Source organism: Triturus cristatus, chromosome 12 (assembly GCF_964204655.1).
Source record: "Triturus cristatus chromosome 12, aTriCri1.1, whole genome shotgun sequence".
Lineage (NCBI taxonomy): Eukaryota > Metazoa > Chordata > Amphibia > Caudata > Salamandridae > Triturus > Triturus cristatus.
The window spans coordinates 859,664,214-859,686,747 of NC_140595.1; the positions used below are offsets into that span (position 1 = coordinate 859,664,214).

Genomic DNA, 22,534 nt, shown 5'->3' on the forward strand with positions numbered 1-22,534 from the left:
GGCCTTGCAAGCCCTACCACCCCAAAAATGCATCCTGGAGCATGTTCCAAACCTTGGAGGAAGGCTCCATTCTCAAAATGCTGTTGACTTTGAAACCTTCTAATCACTAGAATGAACCTCTGCCATGAAACCTTTTCCCGGAAATTAGATCCTCCTTACTATCACTTTGGATTACGATCGTCAGTGCATCACTTCGGCAAGGTGCTATTCCAGATCTCCTAAAATCGGGTCAAGTAACCCCGATTCTAAAGAAACCATCTGCTGATCCCACGGACCTTCATAACTTTCGCCCAATCTCTAACTTCCCCACCTTGGCAAAGGTCCTGGATAAAGGTGTGCTTGCCCAACTCTGTAACCACACCAACCATTTCCATCTCCTGGACCAATGCCAATCTGGTTTCCGCCCGGGCCATAGCACAGAGTCGGCGCTAACATTGTCGATGATGCGTTAAGAATATTGGATCACAATGAGTCGTGCCTTCTGATCCATTTGGACCTCTCGTCAGCATTCAATACTGTCAAACACGATAACCTAACTGACCTCCTGAAACACAGGATGGGGTTGGCTGGGCCTGTACTTAACTGGTTCTCTTCATTCCTTCAGAACAGATCCCAAAGCTTCAAGGTGAACCAATCCCTTTCCCATCCTGCACTGGTCACGCTGGGGGTTCCCCAAGGTTCAGCACTTTCTCCCACGCTCTTTAACCTGTTCATGGAGCCTCTGACAGAAATTCTGCTATGGGTGGGCAGATGTGAGCCACAATGTTGGACAGGCCACAGGAAGGGCTTGCTCCCTCCCCGCATGACAGGGCCCGAGCCCCGGCCCTCCAGGTGTTACCCACAGCAACAACCCGCACCCCGTCTCCCGACGGAACTCCTGCCCCCGGACATCCAGGTATCATGGGGCCGAACCACTACCGGCTCCCCCGGCCGGACCAGCCGCCATTTTGGACACTGCACCACGAGGCCGCATGGCCTCAGCTCGACCCTAACCCTGGGCCTGGCCAGGCCCCGACATCCCGGCACCACCATCCACCCAGGAGGTGAACGGACCACGTGGCAGGTCAATGGGAGAAAGAAGTGCCGATGGCTCTCCCCCGCCAGGTGCCGATCGCCCTCCAGCTCCCCCGGGCGCTGGCTCCACCCCCCTGCTGGGTGTCTGGACTCCCTCATCCCGGAACTTCCGACCTCCAAGTGCGAGGGTCCGGACATCAAAGGGCGCCAGACCTATAACTAGGGCAGCTCCAGAGCAGGAAGGCAGTTGTATCCTGGAGTCGAGAGACACCGAGAAGAACTCATCCTTGACGGACTACCGGCGCTGCCGTAGCCCTGCCTTGTGAACTATCGTCCTGCCTGCTGGCGCTGCCGCGGCCTTCTGCAACCTCCATCCTCGTTGGGACCTGCTGGCGCTGCCGTGGCCCGTTGGAACTACCACCTTCATCGGGACCTGCTGGCGCTGCCGCGGACCGTCCAAGCCCGAACACCGAGCTCGAGGATTGTGAGCTATCCATCATCGCATCTACCAGATTGGTAACCAGACTGTCCCGCTACCCTCTTTCCCAAACCAAGAGACTAGAATCGAGGGGACCCCTGAGTCCAGACCTCCCTGTACCATTCCATCGTACCTTAAGAAATCGCCTATAAAGAACGTTAAATCCTATCCTTGTGTGGTGTACATCTGTGGGGGGGAAGTTACTCGACTGTACGATCGCTGGAGACGGCTCTCCCCGGAGACCTCTCCCCTTGTCCTCGGCCGACCCTCCCGGTCCGTCTAACATTGGTGGCCAGCGGCGCGATCCGAATCAACGCGTAATCGTACAGAGAGTAGCTCACCCCACGACCAAACCACAATGTCAACCAAAGAGAGCGGATCCACCGAGAAATTCCAGATGGAGAAATTGGAAGAGTACAGCCATCGTGAGTTGAAACAATTCTGCATGGAACTAGGCATTGCTACCACCGGCCTGAGTACCAAAGATGATTTCAAGCACGCCATTGAGTCGTGGGCAGAAACCGGGGTCGCCAGATCCCCGGACCGAAACAGTGCAGCAGCAGAGAGGAACGCCACGGCTCCCGAGGAGCGAGGAACGGGCCTCTCGCAGGAAGAGATCCAAGAAAGAGAAAAAAACAGACTACATGAGTTAGAAATGGCACGGCTCAAAATGGACGGTGAACTAAAATTAGCCGAGCAAAAACTGAACCTAGAACATCTGCGGCTCCGAGAAGAACGGGAAGAAAAACAGAGGCAGAGAGAGCTCGAAGAAAAGAGATTAGCATACGAACACGAGCGCAAACTGGCAGAAATAGACCTACGAAAGCAGAACAAAGAACCGGAGGTGCCCGAGCAACCGCGCACCCCGGGAGCGACAGAAAAGAAAGTCCACATCCCCAAGGATGTCGTTCGAGAGTACGTCCGAGAGGACGACATACAACAGTGGTTCAAGGCCTACGAGATCGCCATGACCTCCCACCGGATCGACCGAAGTGACTGGGGAGCCGGCCTATGGGGGAGGTTCGTCAACGAAGGCCGCGATGCCCTGCTACAGCTCCCAGACCATCAGATGTCATCCTATGACCACATGAAGGCTGCCCTCCTCACCCGATATGGGCTCACACCCGAAATGTACCGCCAGAGGTTTCGGGACTGCACCCGGATCCCGGGTACAACTTGGGTGGAATATGTCAACTATTTCAGCCGAGCCTTCGAGGGTTGGATCAAGGGGAGCCACGTAACAACCTACGAGCAACTTTTTAATCTCATGGTGTGGGAGCACCTCTCTAACAACTGCTTCGTCGAGCTCAGGCAGCACCTCCTCGACAGTAAATTGACTGACCCACGGCAACTCGCCGCCGAAGCTGACCGGTGGGAAAGCACCCGAGTGGGCCAGAGAGGGCCACACGAGCAGAACCGGAACAACCAAGGTCAGCACCGTCCCCGAGGAGGAGGAGGAGGCCAGGGGCGAGGGAGAGACACCGTCCCGGCCGCTCCCGCTGCCAGCACCCCGCCCCCGGCCAGCCAGGGCAACCCCCCGATGCGCCCGGGGTTCCGAGCCAATGTCACGTGTCACCGATGCCAGCGAATCGGCCACTACGCCAATGACCCGAACTGTCCACAGAACCAAACCCCAAAACCCCGCCAGGTAGCTGCCGCCGCCCTGGGGGGAGAACAAATCTCCGAAGAACAAGAAGAATACGAGCAGGCACAACAAGAGTGGGAACCGGCCGCCATGGTTCTAGCGTGCCTAGGGGGGAAAGACATGGTCCCGCGGGCCCCCCTACCCGCCAACACCAGAAAATATAGCCAGTGGGTGAACATTAATGGGCGCCGGGCCGAAGCACTACGTGACACAGGGGCCAGTGTGACGGCCGTCCGCTGTCACCTGGTAAAACCAGAGCAGATCCTGCCGAACATTCTCTGCCCCGTACGGTCAGCCGACAATTCAGAGAGTCTGTGTCGAATGGCCTGCGTCCCCTTCGAATGGGGAGGGGTCTCCGGCATGTTGAAGGTGACGGTCCGAGATGATGCCCCCGTGGACTGTCTCCTGGGGAATGATCTTGAGAGTTCCCCGTGGGCCGCCGTCGAAAGAAGAGAGCACCTGGGGATGTTGGGCCTCCCGGACTGGGCATGCGTAACCACCCGGTCCATGGCCGCCCGTGCCATCCCCCGACCAGAAGAACCAGAATGGCCTGCACCTCCTCCCCCGATCGCTCCAGTAGAGGACACCGACTATACCGACCCCCCCCCAGAGCAAACCCCCGAAGGGGTCGCCCAGCCCCAGGACCTTCCCGACCTGGCTCAGTGGCGTCAAGAAGGGGGGCCCACCCAAGAACAGTTCCGTCAAGAGCAGAATACCTGTCCCTCCCTCGAGGGACTCCGCCAGCAAGCCATCGCCCAGAGCGCCGGGGACACCACCGGAGCCCATTGGATCTATTGGGATAACGATCTGTTATACAGTGAACAGAGAATCGCGGAGTTAGGGGCCAGTCGAGTGCTGGTGGTGCCCCTCCGTTTCAGAGACTTCCTGTTAAATTTGGCCCACGATGTCCCTCTGGCTGGACACCTGGGCCAGGACAAAACCTACAGTCGCCTGGTGACCCATTTTTTTTGGCCGAAGATGAGAAGCGACGTCCTCAACCACTGCCGGTCCTGCCCCACGTGCCAGGCCAGCGGGAAGAGCGGCCGCAAACTCAAAGCACCTCTGCAACCCTTCCCAGTTGTCACCACCCCATTCGAGAGGGTGGGGATAGACATTGTGGGGCCCCTGGACCCCCGCACAGCACAAGGACATCGGTTCATCCTGGTACTGGTGGACCACGCCACCCGCTACCCCGAGGCTGTGCCCCTGCGAACTGTGACAGCCCCGGTGGTCGGCCGGGCCTTAATGGGGATCTTCTCCCGGGTGGGCTTCCCCCGAGAGGTCGTCAGCGACAGAGTCACAAACTTTATTTCGAAATATATGAAGTCCCTCTGGCAACAGTGCGGGGTCACCTACCGATTCACGACCCCCTATCACCCTCAAGGAAACGGACTGGTTGAGCGATTCAACCGCACGCTCAAGGGAATGATTGGGGGATTGGAAGAACCCCTCCGTCGCCAGTGGGATGTACTACTTCCGTGCCTCCTCTTCGCCTATCGAAGTTCCCCAGAAGTCCCTCGGTTTTAGCCCTTTCGAACTCTTGTACGGGCACCCTGTGCGAGGGCCCCTCAGCCTAGTCAAAGAAGGTTGGGAGATGGCCCCCCTAAAGACCCCTCCAGACGTCTTCAAGTACCTCCTGACACTACGCAATCAGACCCGGCGATTCAGGGAAATGGCAAAAGCGAATCTTGAGGCCAGTCAGGAGGACATGAAAAAATGGTACGATCAAAATGCCTCCTCCGTTGAGTTCGAACCTGGTCAACAAGTGTGGGTGATGTCCCCCACCGAACCTTGTGCCTTGCAGGACAAGTGGACGGGCCCCTTCAAAGTGGTCGAACGCAAGAGCCCCGTCACCTATCTCATCGATATGGAATCTTCCCGGAACCCCCTCCGGGTCCTCCACACCAACAGACTCAAACCCCACTTTGTGCGCTCGGAACTCAGCCTCCTGATGGCTACAGACAGTGGAGCGGAAGAAGACTCCGAGCCTCTCCCTGATCTCCTGAAGACTCAGGAGAAAGATGGTTCCGTAGACGGGGTCCGGCTCTCCGATGCCCTCACCCCAGAACAGCGCCAAGGCTGCCGGGACCTCCTTCTGCAGTTTGCTACCTTGTTTTCCCTCACCCCAGGGGTCACCCCCTGGTGCTTGCACGACGTGGACACTGGGGACAGTCCCCCTATCAGACACCGGGCCTACCGCGTACCAGATCGGGTGCGGGCCTGCATCCAAGAGGAAGTATCCAAGATGCTCACGCTCGGGGTCATCGAGCCCTCGGACAGCCCCTGGGCCAGCCCGGTCGTGCTGGTCCCCAAAGCTGCTGCCCCCGGCACCACTCCCGAACTCCGATTCTGCGTCGACTATCGGGGCTTGAATGCTGTCACCAGGACCGACGCTCATCCCATCCCCCGAGCGGATGAATTGATCGACCGCATGGGGGCTGCCCGCTACCTCAGCATCTTCGACCTGACAGCGGGCTACTGGCAGATCGGTCTCACCCCCCGGGCCCAGGAACGGTCCGCCTTTTCTACCCCCGATGGCCACTATCACTTCAAGGTCATGCCCTTCGGCATGAAGAATGCCCCGCTACTTTTCAGCGACTAGTGAACCAGGTCTTGGCGGGGCTCGAGGAGTTCAGCGCCGCCTACCTGGACGATATCGCTGTGTACAGCCGCCACTGGTCCGACCACCTCCACCACCTCCGAGAGGTCCTGCAGGCCCTCCAGCGGGCCGGCCTCACAATCAAGGCCGGCAAGTGCCAAATTGCTCAGGGATCCGTGACCTACCTCGGACACCAGGTGGGAAGCGGTCTGGTGGCCCCTCTGCAACTTAAAATCGCTGCCATCCAGTCCTGGCAGCCCCCAGTCACACAGACCGAGGTCCGAGCCTTCTTGGGGCTCACCGGCTACTACCGGCGGTTCGTGAAGGACTATGGCAGCATTGTGGGGCCCCTCACGGGACTCACATCCAAGAACCACCCGAAGAAGATTAACTGGACCCCAGACTGTCAAGCGGCCTTCGAAAAGCTGAAAGCCGCCCTGTGCACTGCCCCTGTGCTCCAGGCCCCCGATTACAGCCGGGAATTCATTGTGCAAACGGATGCCTCCGACCATGGCATCGGGGCGGTCCTCTCCCAGCTGAACTCCGAGGGACTTGACCAGCCGGTGGCCTTCATCAGCAGACGCCTCCTGGCCCGAGAACAGCGCTGGAGCACAATCGAGAGGGAGGCCTTCGCAGTGGTGTGGGCCCTGAAAAAGCTCCGGCCCTATCTCTTCGGCACCCACTTCCGGGTGCAAACAGATCATCGACCCCTGAAGTGGCTAATGCAGATGCGGGGGGAAAACCCCAAACTATTGCGTTGGTCCATCTCCCTGCAGGAGATGGACTTCACTGTGGAACATCGACCGGGCCAAGACCACGCCAACGCGGATGGCCTGTCACGCTTTTTCCGCCTCGACGAAGAGAGTCCCCAAGAGGATGGGTGACTCTCCCTGCCTTCAGCTGGGGGGGGACGCATGTTGGACAGGCCACAGGAAGGGCTTGCTCCCTCCCCGCATGACAGGGCCCGAGCCCCGGCCCTCCAGGTGTTACCCACAGCAACAACCCGCACCCCGTCTCCCGACGGAACTCCTGCCCCCGGACATCCAGGTATCATGGGGCCGAACCACTACCGGCTCCCCCGGCCGGACCAGCCGCCATCTTGGACACTGCACCACGAGGCCGCATGGCCTCAGCTCGACCCTAACCCTGGGCCTGGCCAGGCCCCGACATCCCGGCACCACCATCCACCCAGGAGGTGAACGGACCACGTGGCAGGTCAATGGGAGAAAGAAGTGCCGATGGCTCTCCCCCGCCAGGTGCCGATCGCCCTCCAGCTCCCCCGGGCGCTGGCTCCACCCCCCTGCTGGGTGTCTGGACTCCCTCATCCCGGACCTTCCGACCTCCAAGTGCGAGGGTCCGGACATCAAAGGGCGCCAGACCTATAACTAGGGCAGCTCCAGAGCAGGAAGGCAGTTGTATCCTGGAGTCGAGAGACACCGAGAAGAACTCCTCCTTGACGGACTACCGGCGCTGCCGTAGCCCTGCCTTGTGAACTATCGTCCTGCCTGCTGGCGCTGCCGCGGCCTTCTGCAACCTCCATCCTCGTCGGGACCTGCTGGCGCTGCCGCGGACCGTTGTGCCTACCACCTTCGTTGGGACCTGCTGGCGCTGCCGCGGCCCGTTGGAACTACCACCTTCGTCGGGACCTGCTGGCGCTGCCACGGACCGTGTAACGACCACCTTCATCGGGACCTGCTGGCGCTGCCGCGGACCGTGTAACGACCACCTTCACCGGGACCTGCTGGCGCTGCCGCGGCCCGTCCAAGCCCGAACACCGAGCTCGAGGATTGTGAGCTATCCATCATCGCATCTACCAGATTGGTAACCAGACTGTCCCGCTACCCTCTTTCCCAAACCAAGAGACTAGAATCGAGGGGACCCCTGAGTCCAGACCTCTTTGTACCATTCCATCGTACCTTAAGAAATCGCCTATAAAGAACGTTAAATCCTATCCTTGTGTGGTGTACATCTGTGGGGGGGGAAGTTACTCGACTGTACGATCGCTGGAGACGGCTCTCCCCGGAGACCTCTCCCCTTGTCCTCGGCCGACCCTCCCGGTCCGTCTAACACACAAGATGCTCATCCACTGCTAAGTGTGGGCAGATGTGAGCCATAGGGTGCTCATTCACGGCTAAGGGTGGGCGATGTGAGCCATAGGGTGCTCATTCACTGCTAAGGGTGGGCAGATGTGAGTCATAGGGTGCTCACTCACTGCTAGGGTGGGCAGATCTGAGCCATAGGACGTTCATTCACTGCTAAGGGTGGGCAGATGTGAGCCATAGGGTGCTCATTTACTGCTAAGGGTGGGCAGATGTGAGCCATAGGTTGCTCATTCACTGCTATGGGTGGCCAGATGTGGGCCATAGGGTGCTCATTCACTGCTAAGGGTGGGCAGATGTGAGCCATAGGGTGCTCATTCACGGCTAAGGGTGGGCAGATGTGAGCGATAGGGTGCTCACTCACTGCTAGTGTGGGCAGATGTGAACCGTAGGGTGCTCATTCACTGCTAAGGGTGGGCAGATGTGAGCCATAGGGTGTTCACTCACTGCTAGGGTGGGCAGATGTGAGTCATAGGGTGCTCACTCACTGCTAGGGTGGGCAGATGTGAGCCATAGGACATTCATCCACTGCTAAGGGTGGGCAGATGTGAGCCACAGGACGTACATCCACTTTTATGGGTGGACAGATGTGAGTCATAGGGTGCTTACTCACTGCTAAGGGTGGGCCGATGTGAGCCATAGGACGTTCATCCACTGCTAAGGGTGGGCAGACGTGAGACATATAGTATATATCTTTCTAAGAGTGGGCAGATGTGGACAGATGTGAGCCATAGGGTGCTCTTTCAGTGCAAAGGGTGGGCAGATGTGAGCCATATAGTATCATTTACTGCTGAGTCGTTGTGCTGCAAGGGGTCCTGCTAGAGGCACCTTCTCCCTCCTCAGTGGTCTCTTCTCAGGTTTTCAGGTCCTTTGCACTGAAGCCCGGCTGCCTTCACTTGTGCATCACACGCACGTCCTGGTGCAAGGAAAGAAGTTCAGGGTTTCATTACTTACTCTAGACGGGCCATATTAAAAGCATCTCTGCAATATCAGCCTGGAAGGGGCGTGGTCTTAGGATGAAAGTGACCACCTCACCTCATCAAGCAGTGCCAAGTCCTGTGCGTTCACCTGATATACTAATGCATTTTGGGTGCTGTAGTCTTGGCCTGCTTTCATTGAAGTAATACGTCTAAGAGACCTGCACTGATTGGCAGACTGAAAGCCCAGATGGGACACAGTGTCCACGAGGGGATGCGGTGAAGCGCTGTTATGATGCTTAAGGCGCTGTATGTGTCACTCCCTCCAGGAACGATTTCTTGGAGACATTTTAAGAATATAATAGTTTTATGTATGATTGGTTTAAATTAACTCTGTCACTCATTTCTTCCATTTTATCATTGTGTTGCCTGTCCATTATTGCTATAATTTACTTGTTAATGAACTTGAGATTTTAAGAAGGGGGAAGGACAACGAAATCAAACGTTAGGTTTAGTCATTTATTTTATTGAGGAATGTAAATGATGGTAAACTTTGTACAAACGGTGCAGTAGCGTGACCTCTCACAGCCAGGGCTTAAATTTTAATGTGCTAATAAAGCATGCATGCACAAATGCAGTATGCATGCACTAGCACACTAGATGAATGCCAGGTGCCTCATCCGGGGTAGTAAGTGCTATATGAATACAATTACAACAAAACGCCGCATGTGTTGGCGTTGCCAATGCTCGTTAGTGTTACAGATTCAGTCAACGACGTTCCCTGCAGTCTGATGGTGGTTGCCCGTGATGTAAGTTTCTTCCTGATTGCTGTGCTAGTGTCACCTCCGAGCTCATCCGGGGCAGGGACATGACATTCATATACCCCTCTTGTGGTGACACTCCGGTCCCAGGCTGAGGGTACAAGGCGCCTCTCCCTCTCTCTGCCCTGGGAGCCCCTCCCTCTCTCTGCCACCTCTGCCCTGGGAGCCCCTCCCTCTCTCTGCCTTGGGAGCCCCTCCCTCTCTCTGCCCCCTCTGACCTGGAAGCCCCTCCCTCTCTCCCTTGACCTGCCCTGAGAGCCCCTCCCTCTCTCTGCCCTGGAAGCCCCTCCTTCTCTCTCTCTCTGCCCTGGGAGCCCCTCCTTCTCTCTCTCTACCCTGAGAGCCCCTCCCTCTCTCTGCCCTGGAAGCCCCTCCTTCTCTCTCTCTCTGCCCTGGGAGCCCCTCCTTCTCTCTCTCTACCCTGAGAGCCCCTCCCTCTCTCTACCCTGAGAGCCCCTCCCTCTCTCTACCCTGAGAGCCCCTCCCTCTCTCTACCCTGAGAGCCCCTCCCTTTCTCTCTACCCTGAGAGCCCCTCCCTCTCTACCCTGAGAGCCCCTCCCTCTCTCTGCCCTTGGAGCCCCTCCCTCTTTCTGCCCTTGGAGCCCCTCCCTCCCGCTCTCTCCGCCCTGAGAGCCCCTCCCGCTCTCTCCGCCCTGAGAGCCCCTCCCGCTCTCTCCGCCCTGGGAGCCCCTCCCTCTCTACCCTGGGAGCCTCTTCCTCTCTCTCTCCGCCTTGGTAGCCCCTCCCGCTCTCTCTGCCATGGGAGCCTCTGGCAGCGTCTTCCTCTCTCTCTGCCCTGGGAGCCCCTCCCGCTCTCTCTGCCCTTGGAGCCCCTCCCTCTCTCTGCCCTTGGAGCCCCACCTTCTCTTTGTCCCTCCCTCTCTCTGCCCTGGGAGCCCCCCTCTCTGCTCCCTCTCTCTGCCCTGACCCGGAAGAGCTCCTCAGCCGGGGGTCCAGAGCCCAGAGGCAGCGCCTGGGGTCAGGTTATGGCTTGCCCTCTGACCCTGCAGTGTTTCCGCCTCGCCTGTAGGGTTTCTGAAGCTACCAATGACTTTAATGGTAGCCTGAGCATTGCTCCCGGCGTCGCCTCAACAACAGGTGATTCTGGGCACATTACTTCTCTCTCCCCCCCCCCCTCCCCCCTCCTGAAGCATGGCTGGCCCTGGGCAGTGTGAGTGACTGCTGCTCGAGTCAAGGCTCCGATGCGGGTCCAGGCCGCGCTGTCAAAGCTGTAATAAATAATAATAAAAAGAAAGACAGAGGGGACTAACGCTTCCGGGTCAGCGGCGGCAGAGTCAGCACCAGCAGGGAATGCACAGAGGTCTGTCTGTGTCCAGAAGCAAGGAGCCCTGTCCCTCTGTCTGTCCAGGAGGAAGAAGCTGCCACCCGTCCACAGCTCTCTTCACCTCCAGACCCCCAGGGGCAGCCCCCCAGGCCCCAGTGCTGCCCCTGCCCCAGGAGGAGGGGGACAGAGCCTGCTCAGGTAGGAGATTGTCTGCAGCTTCTGCTGTGTTTGTAGCAATGGACTGGATAACCCTGGAGGGAATCTCTGCAGGAGCTGGGCTCTTCTATCTGAGGGAGGGGGGGGGCTTTCCTTCCGGCCCTGGGGGTGTTTGTGGACATCATTTGTGCTAAAGAGGGGATCTCTGCACACTGTGCCTTATATGACTGCACTGTGAACAATATGTGCTCAGTGCTTTGTATTTCACTGCGAGAAATCTGTGCATCCTGCATCTTACTGCACTATGAGGAATCTGTGCTCACTGCACTGACGTTTACTGCACTGCGTGGAATCTGTGCTCACTGCACTGACGTTTACTGCACCTTACTCCACTATGAGAAAACTGCATGCTGCGCTACTGTTTACTGCACTGAGAGAAATCTGTGCACGATGAATTGCTACTTGCAGTGCTCCACTGATGTTTACTGCACTATGAGGAATCTGTGCACACCACACTGCACTTTACTGTACTATGAGCAATCTGTGCACACTGCATCTTACTGCACTATGAGCAATCTTTGCACACTGCACTGCATCCTACTGCACTATGAGAAATCTAAAATCTGTGCGCACTGCATCTTATTGCACTATGAGGAATTTGTGTGCACTACACTGACCTTTACTGCACTATGAGTCTGTACACACCGCACTGCTTCTTACTGTACTATGAGGAATCTGTGCACAGTGCACTGCATCTCACTGCACTGTGAGGAGTCTGTGCACACTGCAGTTCATCTTACTGTACTATGAGGAAACACACACACAATGCAGGTAAAGGGTGTTCATTCATTTGTGATTCTCTAAAGTGATTCAAGAAAAAAGAGGAGAGGATGTAGAAAGATAGTGCAGAATCTATTTTTAGGTCGATGCTATCAGACAACCCAGGCTGTCTGATTGCAAAAGACCTATTGTGGTTTTACCAGGAACTGTGAGAGGCTTACAGCCCGCCCATTGCTCCTCATTGGTTGGTTTGATTGTCACTCCCATGTATGTGCTTCTTATTCGATGATTTTACTTGTTCCAGCTTGTCCATCTTAGGCTTGTCTCTCTCCTGGACCATAGCCTATTTTCTATTTCTCTGATTGGCTGGCTTCTACCCTTCCACTGATCACTTTTTGGGAAGTTTATTTTTCTTTTCCATGATAGTGTCTTTTGTTCCAGCTCTCTCCTTCCCTCCCGATGTGTTTCCCTCAAATGCCCCCCTGAGCTTAGTGTTTCTGTTGTGTGTACTTCTCCTCCAACCCTCACGCGAGCTCCGTGTTCTTGCCCATGTGTGCCTCACCCCCGTTCCCTGTCCTGCTGTCACTTGTGCGTGCTTCCTGCTCTCTTATGTGCTCCTGGCTCTCTTATGTGCTCCTGGCTCTCTTATGTGCTCCTGGCTCTCTTATGTGCTCCTGGCTCTCTTGTGTGCTTCCTGCTCTCTTGTGTGCTTCCTGCTCTCTAGTGTGTTTTCTGCTCTCTTGTGTGCTCCTGGCTCTCTAGTGTGCTTCTCCCCCGTTTCCTGTCCTGCTGTCACTTGTATGTGCTCCTGGCTCTCTGGTGTGCTCCTTGCTCTCTGGTGTGCTCCTGGCTCTCTGGTGTGCTCCTGGCTCTCTGGTGTGCTCCTTGAAGTTCTGGGTATTTTAAGCCCAGCGGTGCAGGGAACACACCCTATGACTTAGGGGTTCTTCCTGTTTCAGACCTACAGAAACACAGAGTCTTCTGGGTGAAGTCAAAGATCAGTTTATTGGCTGCAGACCAATTACAGGCGTCCTAGAAGTACAACAGCGTGTATGTTCTCAGGAGACTGCTAAAAATCACAGAAACGAGCTTCTTCTTAAATACAGATTTTCCTGCCTCAGGCGTACATTCTTGGGTTTATGGCATGGTCATTCAGAGTGTACATTACAAACGAAAAAGCAGAGTCATGATGACCATCCCACATTCCAGTGAAGCCAGCCCGCAATTATTTACACAGTAAAGCTCAGATCCCACCTCAGATATCGATAGGCCCCAATAAACATGAGCATCTCCTGTTTTGGGAAACAAGCCATAAAGCAGGAATCAGCAATGTGTGAAAGAGATTAGCTGGGGGCTTGTGTAGGATGAAAAGACTTTATGGTGTGTCAAGCCCTGATGCTAATCACAGGTGGCCAGAGGACGGGGAACTCGTGAGACCAGTTTGACCTGGGGCAGCGGAGCCAAGCTGCCCAGGTCACAGAAAAGTCAAAGAAAGCCACATGTGCTTTAAAAGACCCGTCTTAGCTTCATACTATATAGCCTATGTTAGGGCAACCATAAGATGGCCACCAATACAAAATGGAACCCACGTAGTGATGTAAAATAGCGTGTACACAGTGCATTCATAGCTAAAACGTTACAGAAAGCACTCGTACATACCGCATTAACCATTCGCGGTTCACTATTACCGAGATAGACAGGGGTAGGGTACTATCTCCTACGCGGTCCCAAATTCTAAAGTACGACAGACCCTCCTTTTGCCCTTACATAGGCAATAACTACACACATTTCAATCCGAGTCTAGGTCAATATTCACGAAGTCATGGAGATGTTGCTGTAGCATCATCCTATTACTTAGCTCGTCCCTCGATACAGGTTTTCTTACACATAATGTAGCACAGAGGCCACATATCGCAGGGGCACACTGTATGCACAGACAGAACAGGAAAAGGATGGCTAAGATCATTCCAATGACCATCAGAACTTTCCAACCCCAGGCAGATATCAGTTCCCAGAACCACCCCACCAGTGACCAATCTCCTTTATCCACGTGTATGGACTCAGATATTTTATGCAGTTTGGAGATGGCTTGATAGACTGTTGGAGCGTTGTCTGGTATGAAAATGCAACAACTGGATTGGATAACCTTACATACCCCACCACGGTCTGCAAGTATGACGTCTAGAACCATGTGGTTCTGCAAAGTCATGAGGCAAATTCTGATCGTCTGGCTTGTTCATGTTCAGGTAGAGGGTGAAAAGAGTGTGAGGAGATAGTAGGAGGAGGTATAGGCTGTACAGTGGGTGCAATAGGCTCTTGAGAGGAGAAGAATACAAATCCTACAGTAAACACTATGATACTACATAATACAAACAGGCATAATAATACAAAACGTTTGCGTGTCATGATTTTACACATTCTTGTTCTAAAGTTCATTTTCTCAGTGAGTCTCTCCATCTTACAAAACTCCATCCTCTAATCGTGCCGCTCGCGGCGGGTGAGTATCTTCTGCTAAGGAGTACGCCTGTCAGTCCAGGGAACGCCCTAGACCAACCAGAACCGTCGACCTAACGTCTTCGGCCTGTACCCCAAAGTCTTGGCACCGCGACCCTGCGGCTGAACCCGGATGGTGGTTCGAAAAACAAAAATCAAGAAAGTTCTTCAGATGGGAGAGCTCTGGTTATCAAAAAATAAAAAGGAAAAAGAAAAAGAATATTTATTTGTCTATGGGCCTTGGCCTCAGATTGTAACGAAAACGGCCAGGCACTGTTTGATCTTGAAACAAGAGTTCAGGCTCTGTAGTGTCCAATCGAATTGACGGTGGCACAGCTTCTTGCAAAATATCGTCACTTTCCTGCGCTGAAGCTGTGCCTTTTATGCGTGCATCACTGAACGGCACAAAACGAGGTACAGTGTCTGTTTCAGAGTCTGCGATACTCTCCTGGACCCACTGGTCATACGGCAGAGGCAAAGGGATCCTTTTGATGTGGGCGCCGTGGATCCAGTTTTTCTTCCCCTTCACTCGAACCGCTGATCTCGTAGATAGGAGCACGAGATGAGGGCCGATCCAACGAGGCTCATCGTTGCTCTTGCGCTGAAAATTTCTCACCAAGATCCACGTGCCCGGGTCAATATGGTGTCCTGGAGCCTCAGAAGCCGGGGGGAGAGTATCATGCACCTGTTGGTGTAAAACACGCAGTTTAGCTGTCAATTCGTGCAAGTAATCAAGTAACACTGGATGCTCGATCTCACTGAATTTCGTCGGTCTTGGCACACCCCATACATTGGCCGGGCGGCCAAAAACGACCTTGTAGGGACTAAGTCCCACCCGTGAATGCACGGTCATTCTGGTGGACAGGAGTGCTAAAGGCAGGGCATCAGGCCATTTAAGACCTGAGCTCGCTTGGATTTTGGCCAGTTTAAGTTTGAGAGCGCCATTGTAGCGTTCTACTAATCCAGCTGATTGGGGATGGTTTGCAGCGTGAAACTTCTGCCTTATACCTAGTCCCTCACACACATTCTTCATCACTTTACCCACAAACTCACTCCCATTATCACTCCACACCATTCTTGGCATTCCAAACCTAGGGAAAAATTCCTTCACAAGGGCTTTGGCTGTGGATAGAGCAGTGTTATCTTTTAGAGGGTAGGCCTCTATCCATTTTGAGAAAGCGCAAACAACCACCAATACATATTTCAGGTTGTTGCACCTTTCCATGTGGACAAAATCCAACTGCAAAGCTTCATACTATATAGCCTATGTTAGGGCAACCATAAGATGGCCACCAATACAAAATGGAACCCACGTAGTGATGTAAAATAGCGTGTACACAGTGCATTCATAGCTAAAACGTTACAGAAAGCACTCGTACATACCGCATTAACCATTCGCGGTTCACTATTACCGAGATAGACAGGGGTAGGGTACTATCTCCTACGCGATCCCAAATTCTAAAGTACGACATCCTGGTGGCTCTCTTGTGTGCTCCTGGCTCTCTAGTGTGCTCCTTGCTCTCTGGTGTGCTTCTCCCCTGTTCCCTGTCCTGCTGTCACTTGTATGTGCTCCTGATTCTCTGGTGTGCTCCTGATTCTCTGGTGTGCTCCTGATTCTCTGGTGTGCTCCTGGCTCTCTGGTGTGCTCCTGATTCTCTGGTGTGCTCCTGGCTCTCTGGTGTGCTCCTGGTGGCTCTCTGGTGTGCTCCTTGCTCTCTGGTGTACTCCTGGCTCTCTGGTGTGCTCCTTGCTCTCTGTTGTGCTCCTGGCTCTCTTTTGTGCTCCTAGTGTGCTACTCTCCCGTTCCCTGTCCTGCTATCACTTGTATGTGCTCCTGGCTCTCTTGTGTGCTTCCTGGCTCTCTTGTGTGCTTCCTGGCTCTCTTGTGTGCTTCCTGGCTCTCTTGTGTGCTTCCTGGCTCTCTTGTGTGCTCCTGGCTCTCTGGTGTGCTTCCTGCTCTCTTGTGTGCTCCTGGCTCTCTGGTGTGCTTCCTGCTCTCTTGTGTGCCCCTGGCTGTCTTGTGTGCTACCTCTTCCCGCTAACCTGCGCTTCATGTTCTTCTCTCCAGCCCCCCAGTGCTTTTTAGGTCTCGCCTGACCCAGCGCATGCGCTGGTCTGGTGAGACTTTTTGTGAGGGCTCAAAAAAGTGCTACCACTGTAGCATAGAGCTACAGTGCATGTGCGCGGGCGCGCGCGCCTCACTTTCGCGGCCGCACAGCCGCTTTGATCTTTGATCGCAATCACTTTCGCGGCCGCTTTAATGTTCTCCGTGAGCCAGGGTTTTTTTTCCTGTTTATTACTTCCATGTGGTAATGGTGGCACCTGTGCGCCGCCATTACTACAGAGAAGTAATAAACAGAAACCAGCATTGGCATAGCCAATAGGTCTCGCTTTTGGGACCTTATAAGTATTTAGTTATGCAACTGTTGCATGGCTAAACACTTATAAGGTCCCAAAAGCGAGACCTATTGGCTATGCCAATGCTTGTTTTATTTTGAAAGTTATATATAGCGCGAACATGACCACCGAGGGTAACCAAGAGCTATATTCATCTCTCCATGTATGTTTCTCTCCTTCATGTGATACTTTCCCCCTCCTTGTCCCAACCCTCCTCCCATTCACTCCTTCATTACTCCACGCAGTTTTTTTTTTTTTTTTAATATAAGATTTTAGGATGGAAAATATTAATTTTTTTATTCATCGATCCAGTTGGAGTGCGCCATTTTGGATCAGAGTGTCAAGAATGAAATTAAAGTGTGTCATTCGGCTGGCGTGTGCATGTGGGTTGACACCTGTGGGCGCATACGTTATCATGCATGGGCATGCCATGGCCAGCGGCGGTCGCACCAATGCATCTCTTTTAATTCATTTTTTTTTTACAATGCTGCGCAGCAATGGGAAATAGTCTGATGCATTTGTGCATTGCCAAAAAAAACAATGGCTGAATCCAGGAAGTGCCGTGGATTAAATACTCCTTTCTTAACTGTGACAAGTGAGAGCTACGTGGCTCTGTGAAAAACCACCTCATTTAAGGGGTAATATATGCCGGCTAAACTTCTATAATCTGGAGGTCAACGGTTCAACGCCTACTCTTATGACGCCTTCTCTTACGACGCCTACTCTTATCATCAGGGGTAAAATATCCCAGCTAAACTTATGTGATCTGGAGGTCAATGGTTCGACTCCTTCGCCTGCTCTTACGACGCCTACTCTTACGACGCCTGCTCTTTCGACGCCTACTCTTATCATAAATGTACAGCGATACAAGTGACTGCTGCCCCCCCCATGCTTACAGAGTCTGTGAGGGACAGATTGCAATGTACAGCGATACAAGAGACTGCCGCCCCCCCATGCTTGCAGAGTCTGTGAGGGACAGAGTGCAATGTACAGCGATACAAGAGACTGCCGCCCCCCCATGCTTGTAGAGTCTGTGAGGGACAGATTGCAATGTACAGCGATACAAGTGACTGCCGACCCCCCCCCCCCCTCCCATGCTTGTAGAGTCTGTGATTGACCGCTCCCACTGTGGAAAGGACAGCTACGGCCAGAGTACAGCGTCCAGCCATACAAGAGACTGCTGCCCCCTCCATGCTTGCAGTGTCTGTGAGGGACAGAGTGTAATGTACAGCGATACAAGAGACTGCTGCCCCCCCCATGCTTGTAGGGTCTGTGATTGAACGCCTACTCTTGCGACGCCTACTCTTGCGACGCCTACTCTTGCGACGCCTACTCTTATTGTAAGGGGTAAAATATTGCAGCTAAACTTATGTAATCTGGAGGTCAGTGGTTCGACTTCTTGCAGAACCAGCTCAAACCTCAGTCCTTCTGAAGTTGGTACATTTGATTGCAGTTTCTATGTGCAGCACTTTCAAAATGGCAGGAGTGCGGTATGAAGTGCTCGATTTAAAAAAAAAAAAAAAAAAAGACATTATTATTGTTGCAGTTTATGCTCTTGCATCATATGGTAAAGAGACTCAGAGTGCACATTGTGTCCTGGCGCAGAATCCCCTGCAGTGGAGATGCAGTCAATCGATCGATCAGTAGATTTGTAGAGCGCCACTTGTCAGCCGTGAGGGTATCCAGGAGCAGCCGTCGTTAGTGATGTGTGATGACTCGGTCCCTACTGTCCTAGTTCAGGTTATTCCGGGTGGCCCTGGTCTGGAGATTCTGTCAGGAGTTTCCAGGCTCTCGTTCATTGGCTCCTCTTGTATCTTGTGCACCTTAAACCCCTGAGCTGATGGAGACATGAGCAGATACCATTACAGACCCATACAGATCAGAGACATGAACACTTACCATTACTTACCCATACCATACAGATCAGAGACATGAGCACGTACCATTACAGACCCATACAGATCAGAGACATGAGCAGATACCATTACATACCCATACAGATCAGAGACATGAGCAGATACCATTACAGACCCAGACAGATCAGAGACATGAACAGATACCATTACATACCCATACCATACAGATCAGAGACCTGAGCAGATCCCATTACAGACCCAGACAGATCAGAGACATGAGCAGATACCATTACAGACCCAGACAGATCAGAGACATGAGCACGTACCATTACAGACCCAGACAGATCAGAGACATGAGCACGTACCATTACAGACCCATACAGATCAGAGACATGAGCAGATACCATTACAGACCCATACAGATCAGAGACATGAGCAGATACCATTACAGACCCATACAGATCAGAGACATGAACAGATACCATTACATACCCATACCATACAGATCAGAGACATGAGCAGATACCATTACAGACCCAGACAGATCAGAGACATGAGCAGATACCATTACAGACCCAGACAGATCAGAGACATGAGCAGATACCATTACAGACCCAGACAGATCAGAGACATGAGCAGATACCATTACAGACCCAGACAGATCAGAGACATGAGCAGATACCATTACATACCCATACAGATCAGAGACATGAACACGTACCATTACATACCCATACCATACAGATCAGAGACATGAGCACGTACCATTACAGACCCAGACAGATCAGAGACATGAGCAGATACCCTTACTTACCCAGACACATCAGAGACATGAACAGATACCATTACAGACCCATACAGATCAGAGACATGAACACGTACCATTACTTACCCATACCATACAGATCAGAGACATGAGCACGTACCATTACAGACCCATACAGATCAGAGACATGAGCAGATACCATTACATACCCATACAGATCAGAGACATGAGCAGATACCATTACAGACCCAGACAGATCAGAGACATGAGCACGTACCATTACAGACCCAGACAGGTCAGAGACATGAGCACGTACCATTACAGACCCATACAGATCAGAGACATGAGCAGATACCATTACAGACCCAGACAGATCAGAGACATGAGCAGATACCATTACAGACCCAGACAGATCAGAGACATGAGCAGATACCATTACAGACCCAGACAGATCAGAGACATGAGCAGATACCATTACAGACCCAGACAGATCAGAGACATGAGCAGATACCATTACAGACCCAGACAGATCAGAGACATGAGCAGATACCCTTACAGACCCAGACAGATCAGAGACATGAACACGTACCATTACTTACCCAGACAGATCAGAGACATGAGCAGATACCATTACAGACCCATACAGATCAGAGACATGAGCAGATACCATTACAGACCCATACAGATCAGAGGCATGAGCAGATACCATTACAGATCCATACAGATCAGAGACATGAACACGTACCATTACTTACCCAGACAGATCAGAGACATGAGCAGATACCATTACAGACCCATACAGATCAGAGACATGAGCAGATACCATTACATACCCATACCATACAGATCAGAGACATGAGCAGATACCATTACAGACCCAGACAGATCAGAGACATGAGCAGATACCATTACAGACCCATACAGATCAGAGACATGAGCAGATACCATTACAGACCCAGACAGATCAGAGACATGAGCAGATACCATTACAGACCCATACAGATCAGAGACATGAGCAGATACCATTACATACCCATACCATACAGATCAGAGACATGAGCAGATACCATTACAGACCCAGACAGATCAGAGACATGAGCAGATACCATTACAGACCCATACAGATCAGAGACATGAGCAGATACCATTACAGACCCAGACAGATCAGAGACATGAGCAGATACCATTACAGACCCATACAGATCAGAGACATGAGCAGATACCATTACATACCCATACCATACAGATCAGAGACATGAGCAGATACCATTACAGACCCAGACAGATCAGAGACATGAGCAGATACCATTACAGACCCAGACAGATCAGAGACATGAGCAGATACCATTACAGATCAGAGACCTGAGCAGATACCATTACATACCCATACCATAAAGATCAGAGACATGAGCAGATACCATTACATACCCAGACAGATCAGAGACATGAGCAGATACCATTACAGACCCATACAGATCAGAGACATGAGCAGATACCATTACATACCCATACCATAAAGATCAGAGACATGAACAGATACCATTACAGACCCATACAGATCAGAGACATGAGCACGTACCATTACAGACCCAGACAGATCAGAGACATGAGCAGATACCATTACATACCCATACAGATCAGAGACATGAACACGTACCATTACATACCCATACCATACAGATCAGAGACATGAGCAGATACCATTACAGACCCAGACAGATCAGAGACATGAGCACGTACCATTACAGACCCAGACAGATCAGAGACATGAGCAGATACCCTTACAGACCCAGACAGATCAGAGACATGAACACGTACCATTACTTACCCAGACAGATCAGAGACATGAGCAGATACCATTACAGACCCATACAGATCAGAGACATGAGCAGATACCATTACAGACCCATACAGATCAGAGACATGAGCAGATACCATTACAGACCCATACAGATCAGAGACATGAGCAGATACCATTACAGACCCATACAGATCAGAGACATGAGCAGATACCATTACAGACCCATACAGATCAGAGACATGAACAGATACCATTACATACCCATACAGATCAGAGACATGAGCACGTACCATTACAGACCCAGACAGATCAGAGACATGAGCAGATACCATTACAGACCCATACAGATCAGAGACATGAGCAGATACCATTACAGACCCATACAGATCAGAGACATGAACAGATACCATTACATACCCATACCATACAGATCAGAGACATGAGCAGATACCATTACAGACCCAGACAGATCAGAGACCTGAGCAGATACCATTACAGACCCATACAGATCAGAGACATGAGCAGATACCATTACAGACCCAGACAGATCAGAGACATGAGCAGATACCATTACAGACCCATACAGATCAGAGACATGAGCAGATACCATTACATACCCATACCATACAGATCAGAGACATGAGCAGATACCATTACAGACCCAGACAGATCAGAGACATGAGCAGATACCATTACAGACCCATACAGATCAGAGACATGAGCAGATACCATTACATACCCATACCATAAAGATCAGAGACATGAGCAGATACCATTACAGACCCATACAGATCAGAGACATGAGCAGATACCATTACATACCCATACCATAAAGATCAGAGACATGAACAGATACCATTACAGACCCATACAGATCAGAGACATGAGCACGTACCATTACAGACCCTTGAACTGCTAAAGTCACAAATCGTTGATTATTTGAAAGGTAGTGAGTGGTAATGTGCTTACAGAGTCTGTGAGGGACAGCTCCCACTGTGAAAAATACAGCTGTGGCCAGAGTGCAGCGTAGAGCCATACAAGAGACTGCTGCCCCCCCCCCCCCATGCTTGCAGTGTCTGTGAGGGACAGAGTGCAGCGTAGAGCCATACAAGAGACTGCTGCCCCCATGCTTGCAGAGTCTGGGAGGGACAGAGTGCAATGTACAGCGATACAAGAGACTGCTGCCCCCATGCTTGCAGAGTTTGGGAGGGACAGAGTGCAATGTACAGCGATACAAGAGACTGCTGCCCCCATGCTTGCAGAGTCTGTGAGGGACAGAGTGCAATGTACAGCGATACAAGAGACTGCGGCCCCCCCCCCATGCTTGTAGAGTCTGTGATGGACCGCCCCCACTGTGGCAAGGAAAGCTACGGCCAGAGTACAGCGTCCAGCCAAACAAGAGACTGCTGCCCCCTCTATGCTTGCA

The 22,534-nt window shown here is 52.6% G+C and overlaps 1 protein-coding gene across 4 annotated transcripts in view; it reads left to right on the top strand.

Annotated features, from left to right (window-relative positions):
* LOC146783118 (uncharacterized) overlaps positions 1–22,534 on the top strand; it is a 77,766-nt gene that overhangs the window by 18,836 nt on the left and 36,396 nt on the right. For 2 of the 4 annotated variants that reach the window (XM_085637095.1, XM_085637094.1), the window contains exon 1: positions 10,356–11,057. The exons of the other annotated variants lie outside the window; for them this stretch is intronic. The gene's annotated coding sequence lies outside the window, so the exon portion shown is untranslated. Of the gene's footprint in view, positions 1–10,355; positions 11,058–22,534 lie in introns of those variants that run through there. 4 annotated transcript variants of the gene reach the window in all.